The sequence below is a fragment of the Mauremys reevesii genome, linkage group 3, assembly GCF_016161935.1.
Source record: "Mauremys reevesii isolate NIE-2019 linkage group 3, ASM1616193v1, whole genome shotgun sequence".
In the NCBI taxonomy this organism is placed as follows: domain Eukaryota; kingdom Metazoa; phylum Chordata; order Testudines; family Geoemydidae; genus Mauremys; species Mauremys reevesii.
The window spans coordinates 85142566-85153097 of NC_052625.1; the positions used below are offsets into that span (position 1 = coordinate 85142566).

The 10532-nt window shown below is 39.9% G+C and overlaps 1 long non-coding RNA gene across 3 annotated transcripts in view; it reads left to right on the forward strand.

The window, feature by feature from the left end:
* The window catches only part of LOC120401577, a 72425-nt gene extending 62882 nt beyond the window's left edge, over positions 1 to 9543 (forward strand). For 2 of the 3 annotated variants that reach the window (XR_005596561.1, XR_005596559.1), the window contains 2 exons: positions 1734 to 1906; positions 3673 to 5538. This is a non-coding gene — a long non-coding RNA (uncharacterized LOC120401577). Of the gene's footprint in view, positions 1 to 1733; positions 1907 to 3672; positions 5539 to 9366 lie in introns of those variants that run through there. The other variant, XR_005596560.1, reaches the window with a different exon arrangement.
* Positions 9544 to 10532: the final 989 nt, after the last annotated feature.

Consider the following 10532-nt stretch of genomic DNA (forward strand, 5'->3'; position numbering starts at 1 on the left):
CTATTTAAAAATTGTAGTTTTAATGGCGTCCATGTGTCTGCAGAATGTGATATATGCAAGTGGAAAATATAAACAAACAAATGTAAAATAGGTTGGGCCAGATCCTCAGCTGGTGTAAATCAATGTATCTCTATTGATTCCAGTCTCGCACACAGAACCTAGTAATCAAGGCCTAAATCCTTCAAAGCCCAAATACCAACTTTTTAAATTAATTTCACCTATATTTCAGAGCTATGATACAGCTTACAAAAACGTAGTACATTCCAGTTTGGCACTGTAGACTGTAATGACTCTCAGTGCCATTCTTTACAGCAATGGGGTAGCGTCACTTGCATTACAAGAGAACTGCCATGCCATACAGAGCCTGTGTCCAGACTCAGGTGACTTTGCTATTTTATTAATGCTCTGGGATTTTTAATGAAGAATTCATCATAGTACCATAAACTGAAGGTCTTTTTCATTAAAACAAATGGAGCTTTTGAAATCAGCAACATTTTGCTAATTAGTGGAGAATTTGAGAAGTAGCTATGTATTTATGAGTCTAGTGTCCTGAAACTAATTGGGTTTGAATTTGTTTGTAAATTGGTAATGAGAGAGAGAGAGAGAGAGAGAGAGATTAAAAAAACAACAACCCTCGTTTGTTGGAAGTCTGATTGGTGACCTCATGGTGTTGATGACTGTATTAACTGAAGTGGCCTTTTTTTGTTCAGTGAGAATATTTATTACACAATTTATTCACACTCTTGTATTTTAGGAAGATTCTCAAGATTTAGAAGCAGATTATGACTGAATAACAGGCATAATGCTAAAACAGAAACTAATTAGTTCTTTGGCTGTTATATTAAACTTTAGCATAATAAAATAGTTATTCCTTTGAATTTCTTTTTTTTATGGTGTTGAGACACTAGGAAATGGGAATTACCATCTAACTATGTGATGTGTATACATATAGGTGCTATTTAAACAGAGATTATTGTTGAGAGCTAAAGTGGCTTTGATTTTGAAATACTTGGAACACCAATTAATGTCATTAGCTTTGGGATGAGATATGGAAATAAAAACACAAGAGTCACTCAGAGACTCACTTGTAAAATTTACAGATATTTTAGAAAACACAAAACAGTCTACGAATACCTATATGGGGAGAACTTTTCTCATGGTAGCAGACAATGGCATAACAAAATCCAGTGACTGGAAGCTGAATCTAGACAAATTCAGACTAGAGACAAAGTTCAGATTTTTAACGGTGACAGCAATTAACAATTGGAACAACTTACCTAGGGTTATGATGGATTTTTCATCACCTAAAGGCTTTTAAATCCAGACTAGATGTCTTTCTAAAAGATACATTCTAGCTCAAACAGAAGTTATGGGCTTGCCGCAGGAATTAATGGGTGAGATACTATGGCCGGGCTAATGCAGGAGATCTGGGTAGATGATCATATTAGTCCCTCCTGGCCTTATTCTAAGAATCCCAGAACCAATCCCAGCAGACTGAAACTAAGCAGTAAATTTGGACTTCTAAGGCTACCTCCTGTCTATGTATGCAATTTCCCTCTTTCTGTCCTATCTAGTATCAGCTAGAGATGCTGTAGGAATTGTGTTGCCAGCCAACATCATTCAGATTCACCCATTTCTGGATTCCTGATATAACATGGTTTTTAACTTGAATGTCTATGATATAGTTTCCAAGCAGAATATTCATATTATATTGTTGATGCATATCCCTCCAGGGTAGATGCTAACAGCATGTCCACTGCCTAGGGTAATAGACAGCAGACGAATGAGGTGATGGTGACAGATGGAATCCTTGTTCTCATCCTCAATACATGAATAATGCCACTAATATCTTCATGGATGGGGCCTCTGTTTCTGACTGACTCAGTAGTGGGACCACGATGGACAGGTTTGTTAAAGTAATTGATTATAATAATTAAGTGTATGTCATGTTTAACTTTATTTTTATAATATTTTGACTGTCTGGTTGTTTTATTATTTAACAGATTATTTGTTTAGGACCTGGTTAGAGTAACAGTTCATTCACAACAACTAATCCTGAGAATAAACTGACTACTTTTTAGAGCAAAATGTAGACAGTGAGCCTGATTCTGCATTATGTAGTGGCCCCTTTGTACTGCTCTTCTGGCACACAGAGGTCATAAAGCCAATGTATTGGACCATCTGGTAAATCTTCCAGCACAGGGGAAATCCCTAGGCGGCACAGAGCCAGTGTAATGAGAGACAGTTTTAAAAATCTGTGCCTTTAAAGTACTTGCAGCTGGAAGATCTCTTAAATCAATACATGTATCATTCTGCAGCACAAATTGTTAATCACAAGTCAATCTGGGGGCATGATGAAAAACAAAGTTTTCCAATATAGGCATGCAAGTTGCTGCTTGGTTTACTTTTTTTGTTGGGATGGGAAACTGTTTTCATGTGCTCCAACCTGCCTGTTGTACCTAACTGTTGTCCTAAATGTAGATGGTATACTCTTTTGGACAGGGACGGTCTTTTTGTTCTTATTGTACAATGCCTAATACAATGGCCTCCAGGCACATGCTACCACAGTACAAATAGTAAATTATCATCCTTGCAGTTAGGAAGACACCAGAAAAATCTCAGTGGAGATTTAGGAGTCGCTTTTTACAGTCACAAATGGCTGAACCACAAATCAGTAACTTTTTCTAAGGGGTACTTTATGGTTCTGTTTCACTGGGTAAATATTGACCACAAAAGAAATTTGATGTTTTTCTACTATTAATTTTGACTTTGTCCCATTGATCTTATTTTGGTGACAAGACAAAGGGAAAGAGCATTTACTAAAATCCCTTGCTAATTTATCTTCACATAACAAGTAGGAGAATTGTAGTCAGTACTATACAGATCATTTCTTCAATTCTCTTCTGCAGTTTTCCAGATATATCAAACTCTAGCATAGAACTGTGAGAACTATGCCTATGCCTATGCCAAATGCTAATGCTAAATACAACTAAAAAGCCCAAACTCTTCCACACACAAATGTTGTGTTGTTTTTTTTAACTGAAGTATTAAATCCTGCAGTAGTGCTGTATTAACAATTAACATAAAGCAGCGATATTTTGTGCAACTACTGTAGAATCCTTTCGAAAGGGAAGGTAAGCTGGATAATATCTAACATTTACACAGTGCTCTTCATCTTAAAAATGCATTATGGGTAGTCATCCCCAGCAACTCTGTTTAATAGCTAAGTATTATCCCCATATTTATGGAAGACTTTCCATGGTGCTAACCATTTTTTGTTGTCTACCTATCTCTTTGTACCGGTAAAGGTTAAATGTTTTATTACAGCAGAAGTCAGTGTCGAAACCGAGATTAGAATTTAGGAGTCCCTGGCACCCAGCTCTCTGCTCTAACTAGTAGTCTGTGTCTGTCTCTGTGTCTCACTAGAGTGATGAAAAGTTTGATGTGTGTTCTGACAAACAACTGTTCCTAGATCTTGCTCTATTCATCCGTGGTTTCAAAGATCGCTCCCTCAATGTGTCACTTTTAGTGCTGTGTCTCCTGTTTCAGAAACATTCTGCAGCTGCTTGCTTCAAAATGACATGTAAATTACATAACCCGTCTATCATACAAGCTAGTAGGCCTCTGGTGACATAAACTGACCATTTGGTAATTATAGCTCTCTGATTCCAGATTTCCTGCTGCTAAGACAAGAGAAAAGAGAAGAAAACTGATGAGGGATGGGAGAGAGAAGCACAAAACATCTGATTACTAGTGACAGTGAATCTCACAAAGTGCAGATGTTTGGTATGGAAAACTTATCCAAATGTATTCAAATCTTGTTGGGCTGTGAGGGTTTGTCTAGTCCATACCAGTGGGGTGTAAATTCTAGTTCGCACCAGCATGATGCGCACTAACTGGCCTATCTTGAGCCTGATAGCGTGTTAATGTTATGGCATGTTAATACCAGTGCGCATTAACATAGTACTGTTTGAAACAGAACTACATTAAAGTGCACTAGGGAACTTTTAGTCCACACCAGCATGGTCCTCATGGGCCAATTAATGTGTGATGTCCTGCTGCACATTCGAATTCACACCCCTCTAGTGTGGATTAACACACTGTGTAAACAAGCCCTAAATCTCCCAACTACAGACTCTCTTGTGAGAACTCGATTACTTTCAGGTTCTAAGTGGATCAGAAATAAGATAAGAATAACCTCTTCCCGGATACTTTTCTGCCTCTGCAACTAGTATCAGACAAAACCAGAAAGTGCAGGCACGTCAGAAATTGATAGAAGGGATGGAGAGAAGGGAAATTAGCCACTCCAGATGTACTCTGTCTCAAATATTAAAAAAAGGTTCCATTAAAATTTGTTTCAAGTATGGGTGATTATTTCAATCAGCCATATTTCATCTGACTATTGTAGTCAACAGCAGACATGCTAACTCATTATGTACAAATCTCTTCATGTCTTACATTTTAAAGAGACTAAAGCTTCGTCTACACTGCACTTTAAACTTTTGGCATTAAGAGGGGTGTAAAAAAACCACACCCCAAACGACAAAAGTTTTACCGACGAAAAATGCCGGTGTGAACAACACTTTGTCAGCGAGAGAACACTCCCGCCGACAAAGCTACTGCCTCTCGTTGGGGTGGATTTTTTTTGTCAGCAGGAGAGCTCTCTGCTGCCGACAAAGAGCAGCTACACTGCGCATCTTTTAGCAGCATGGCTGTAGCAGCACAGCTGTGTCGCTAGAAGATGAGTAATGTAGACATAGCCCAAGAATATGATCTCAGGAGCCTGTGTAGAAATCTCCCTTCTGACTATTGCCTGGTGCAATATTTGTAAAAGGGAGTATGGACATTGATTATTGCTGCTGCGTATATTTCTGGAGAAATGATCACAACAACAGAACTAATATGGCAGAAACTGAAAACAGGGCCTGAGAGCAAAAACTAGTAGGTCACTGATTTATCATTTGAAAGAACAGTGGCGACATGGGATTAAAACTGAGGGTAGATGTGCAAGAAATTAAGATATTTTATGGGCAGAGTGGTAAATGAACAGGATGGACTCCAGTCATCATGGTGTGGTCAATTAGTAGTAGTAATATGTTGAAACAAAGTTTGGATGATGATATGTCACACACTTTACTTCCCTTACATCCCTCAGCATGCTGACCTAGGTCTGGTGGGTTGTTAGGGTCTGTCTTACCTTTTATCACCTCCTGTAGCATATCTAGCACAACTAGAATAGGGGTCACCCAGTCCATAAGTTCTAGGACCAAGATTATGGCTAGTCCCCAAGAAGATTCTTTTTTTGTTTATGCCTCTTCTCCATTGTGTACATGTGAAGTGTTAATTCATAGATACATAAAACTGAAAGCCAGAAGGGACTATTTGATTATCTAGGCCAACCTCCTGTATATCACAGCCCATCAAATTTCATGCATTTACTCCTGCATCAAGCCCAGTAGAAAAGTAATCTCATCTGTGTGATCTGGCCAGGGATAAATGGGAACACATATGGACCATCAACGTTATATCATCTATCAAAATGAAGCATTTAGGGCCTGATCCAAAGTCTGCTGAAGTTAACAGGAGTCTTTCCATTGTTGGATCAGGCCCTTAATTCCTATTCAGTTCCATTGGTTTGCTACAGGAGTTTAATGACAAAAAATTAAATAGAAATGTGGCTATTTGTTTACATCCAGCTGCATTCTTCATTAGGAAAACTCTGAATCAGTATCCTTTCATTGGTTACATGGCACATTTTCCTTTGGGGAGGTCTAGTTGCAGAGCAGAAGATAAATCATGATTTTTCATGAAATTTAGGTTTTTTCCACAGAAAATCTCAATTTTTCAAAAGCTGCATTTTCCATTGAAAAATCATTCTGACAGAAAAGTCCTGATCTGGTCTACCTACACATGACTAAAATCTCAGGTGATAAATAGGACATAAGTGGGTCATGGGCCCTGTAGCAGCTGTCACAGAGAGGCAAATTTCATACTTAGCAAGTTGTAAAGGTGTGTGTGTGTGTGTGAATATGAAATAACACTACCCATTCCCCTTCCTTTTGATATGTTTCAACTTTATCTAATTTGTCTTTGTTGCCCTGAACAAGCCACTTCACTTCTCCGTACCTCAGTTTCCCCAGCTGTAAAATGGAGATGATACTGATCTCCTTTCTAAACCACTTTGAGATCCACTGATGAAAAGTGCTATATAAAAGCTAAGGATGATTATTATTAATTTGTAAACTCTTCAGGGCAGGGATTTTTCTTCTTTTGTCTAAAATATGTAACTCACTGCTGGTACTTTAATAAATAATTGTTTCTGTATATACTCTTATTGTAGTACATCGTAAATAGAATACTTTATAAATGAATTTTTAAAAAATTAATGTGCACACAAAAGACATTTGATTTTCAATAGCATATGGACACAGTCATCCGAATACCTGTTTTAAAATATGAAAATCAATAATTATTATAAACTCCACATAGGAATGCCATTTATTCATCAACATAAAACAATTTTTTTTAAAGTAATCTGGTATCCCTTAGAACAACTCTGCATGTTGTGTTGATACATGTTTGAAAACAAAAGAGAGGAATTTTCAATCCAAGTTTAGAGCACAATGAGAACAAGGAGATCCCTGCCACTGTGGAATCTAAATTTGTCAACGATTCTGCTATCAGTTTGTTTCAGTGATTAGTTATCAATTGATTAGTCATCCAATGAGATTCAGTGAACAGTTTATCAGATTTTCAAAACTCTTCTGTATGCAGTCAAAGCACTGTTTGGTTGTCCTCCCCCTGGTGTTATTGACTTGCATCCAAAGTCTAATTATGTGTACAACAGCCAGTTGCAAGTAAAATCAGATATGATTCTTAAGCTCATTGCTGAGGATGCTGTATTTCCAGTTCCCAGTTTTACTTAGCTGCAACTCTATTCATGACAGCAATTGCATTCTCTGGTCTCTTGCCAGAAGTCTATATTTCTGTCAGTGGGGGAGTTTGAGGAGGCACGCTATGTGATGACTCTTAAAATGGAAAACTCTCAAAACTAATTGCAATTGTATCTCCTCCAAAAGTAGTTGAGTCCTGTCATTAATTTTTCAAAGCAGCACATGAATATAAGGGGGGGGGGATATAGCAAGTATTTCTCTGTGCAATCCTCAATAAAAACTTGGCTAAATCTTCAAACAGCACTTTTTAAGTGAATAGCCTCAAAGTTATAGGATTGGATCTCTCAGAGCACCTGGTCCAGGCCACTGCCTCTGGAAGGGAGGACCCTATATTATTTTCCTAAACTGCGTAAACTATTTACTACATTGGCAGCCCTTAAAATGTTCCAATTACCTTAGATAACTAAGTAAGTATTTGCAGTCAGATAACTGTAGTATTCAAGGTATTTCCTATAGTAAATATAGGGAAGTGCTATAGAAGGGCATACTGAAGATACTGAGGTAACCATATCTATTTATCTTAGGTTAAAAAGCTTTTAAGGCACACCACTCTGTTTTAAGTCACTTCCGCTAACTACTTCCCATTAAAGATTTTGCCATAATTGCCTTAAGAAGGAAATTGCTCCACTTGCAAATCATCCTTGGAAACAGAAAGAAAGGCTTTCCTACTATCTGAGCTAATTTCTTCCTTTAGCTTTAATTTGGCACTCTTTGCTTTCTCACTCATGTATAACATGAAGAATTATTTTCCTCCTTTCAGAGTGGTCTGTTGGTTAGACCAAGAGCAAGAATTTGGGATTCTGTTCCCAGCTCTGACTGGCTGTGTGACTTTAGGCAAGTCACTTAGAGTATGTCTACATTGCAGTTAAAAACCTGTGGATGGCCTGTGCCAGCTGACTTGGGCTCATGGGGCTGTTTAATTGTTGTATGGGTTCTTGGGCTTGGGCTGGATCCCAGGCTCTAGGACCCTGGGTGTGGGATGGTCCCAGAGCTTGGGCTACACAGCAGTTAAACAGCCCTTTAGCCCGAGCCCTGAGAGCCTGAGTCAGCTGGCATGGGCCAGCCGTGGGTGTCTAATTACAGTGTAGTCATACCCTTCACTTCTCCTTATTTCCCAGTTTCCCCATCTGTTGAACAGCGAGGTATTTGCCTACCTGACAGAATTGTTGAGACTCACTGTCAGTGAAGCATTGGGAGGTTGGCAGCTGACTACGTAACAGCAAAGCGTTGTTATTCCAAACTTTAACTACTAAATCTTGCATTCATTCTAAACTGTTCACAATGGGGAATCCCTGCTGGCATCCCCAATAAGGTAATGCACAGCATCTCTTTTGACCTGTGACCTAGTTGCCATGTTCTATAGCATTGAACTGTGGCCTCTAATCTAAAGTCATCTCCTTTGTCTCTTATAGCTCCCAGCAGCTTTCCTAATTTTGACTGAATCTCTCTGAACGCTTCCTCGGAGGAGATCCCACATGCCCAGCAAAAGCAGAGGGTACTGCAGGCTGATCTGCTCGCCTTTCATTTCATTCTGACTGCTCAGTCTGTCTCTCTGACACCTAAACAAAGGGAGAAGAAGCTATAAAGGGTTTCAACTCAGAGCACAAAAGGAGTGAAAAGCAAGGCCAAAAGTCCAGCGAACAGTAAAAAGCATGATTCCTTAGAGCCTCCCAGCTCTCCAGCCCCAGTAATTCAAGCCCTGGCGGTGGGGAGGGGCCGACAGAAGTTGAGACAACAGGCTTGCCACAAGCTGCCGGCTTCCACCACTGTTTCTAGCCTTCAGTGAGATGTGGCTGTTTGATCAGCTGGTAGTTGTATTACTGCACGTCAGGGGATCTTGGACACCCAGGAAGCCCTTTATCTTCCCAGCTATTTTGTTGACCTGTTGACCCATTGCACCCTAGGGGCAGTTATTTACAGGAGACTTGGAAGGATAGATCAGGACCTTCATAGAAGCAGCTAAGAAGGCAGCAGAGGGGTAAACAGTAGTGATTAGTCTGTGCACAACCATAACCATCCATCACAATGTGGAGCCATGGTGCAAAGAGGCTAATTCCTACTAGTAGCTAAGGACTGACACGTGCTCACAAGCTCTCCAATCTTCTGCCTGTGCATAACCTACAATCCTATATTGCTAACTTGAAAGGATGTCAACTTATCTGGTGGTGAGGACACTTCAGAAAGATAAGATATAGAGCAACCTGTTCGTTGCTCCTTGTCCATAGAAATGATCTAGCTTTTTCAGGTCAGTTGTGATAGAAAAGTAATATTAACTCCTCCCTCCCCCACTCACCCACCAGACCATGCACAAAATGAATAGAACTAACAAAATGGGTGCCTTTAATTGCTCTAATCACCTTTGCTTATATCTTCCATCCCTTCCCCCACCTTTTGTCTATCTTTGCCTTTCTAGGCCCGGATTCTGAATTTATATCTATTAAGGAAAATTGCTGTGCCTATGAGAAGCCTAGCTGAATTCAGTGGGGCTCTGCAAGAGTGCTAATTGCAGGACAAATTGTAAGCTGTTTTTCTGTGTTTGCAAGATACCTACCATAGTGTAGGCACTACCACAATCTAAATAATAATAAAGAATGGGGGTTTTGTGATGTGGAAACTTGTACTGTGGGAAATAAGGGGTGAGACCATGAGTCATTTCACATAGGTGCCCAAACAACCATCAGATGGAAACCTCAGACTTTCAGACTGCACTAATATGAGTTGAATTTGAACTAGCAGTTTAGAAGTGAAAGCAGAGCTGTGCAAAGCTAATGAAAATGTCACTGTGGAATTTCACACAAGAATATTTGCCACTTCATTTCTGGCAATTTCATATCCCCTCAAATTTAGCTTTTCCAATTCAACAAAATGGCTATTATATAAAAAAATGGAAAAAACCCGAATATATATATTTTGATTTTTGACACGTGTGCTGAGAACTTCCATTTTGCTTGGAATCTTGCCCATGGTCTGTCAGAAATGGCCTAGTTTTCACAAAAAGGGGCCCAAGTGTATTACCAATGATGGATGGATGGATTTATTTATTTATTTATTTATTTTGGCAAAATGAATCCATTTTTGTATATGAAAAAAAGAAATAAAACCTAAAAAGTGGAGAGAAAAGCCAGAGTATAATTAGTTTACCCTTTCATAATAACTAGTTTAGCCTGGATGCTCATAATCCAGTATCTAATCTCCTGAGGCACAGGGAGTATGTCTACACTTAAAATGCTATAGCTGAAGCTATGCCACTGTAGCACTACAGTGTAGACACTACCTACATCAATGAGTGGGGTTTTCCCTTTGCTGTTGTTAATCCCAGGGCCAGTGCAACCACTTAGGCGACCTAGGGTGCTGGAATTTGGGGGGCGCCATTTTCTTCGGCAGCGACTGCGGTGGCTGGATCTTCGGCTGCCCCGGTCGCTGCCGGCATTTAGGCGGAGGGAGCTGGGGCAGGGGAGCGCGGGGAGAGTCGCCTGCAGCAAGTAAGGGGGTGGGGGCGGCATGCAGGGGAACTGCCCGCTCCAGCTCACCCCTGCCCCGCCTCCTCCCCGAGCACGCCGTGGCTGCTTCACTTCTCCC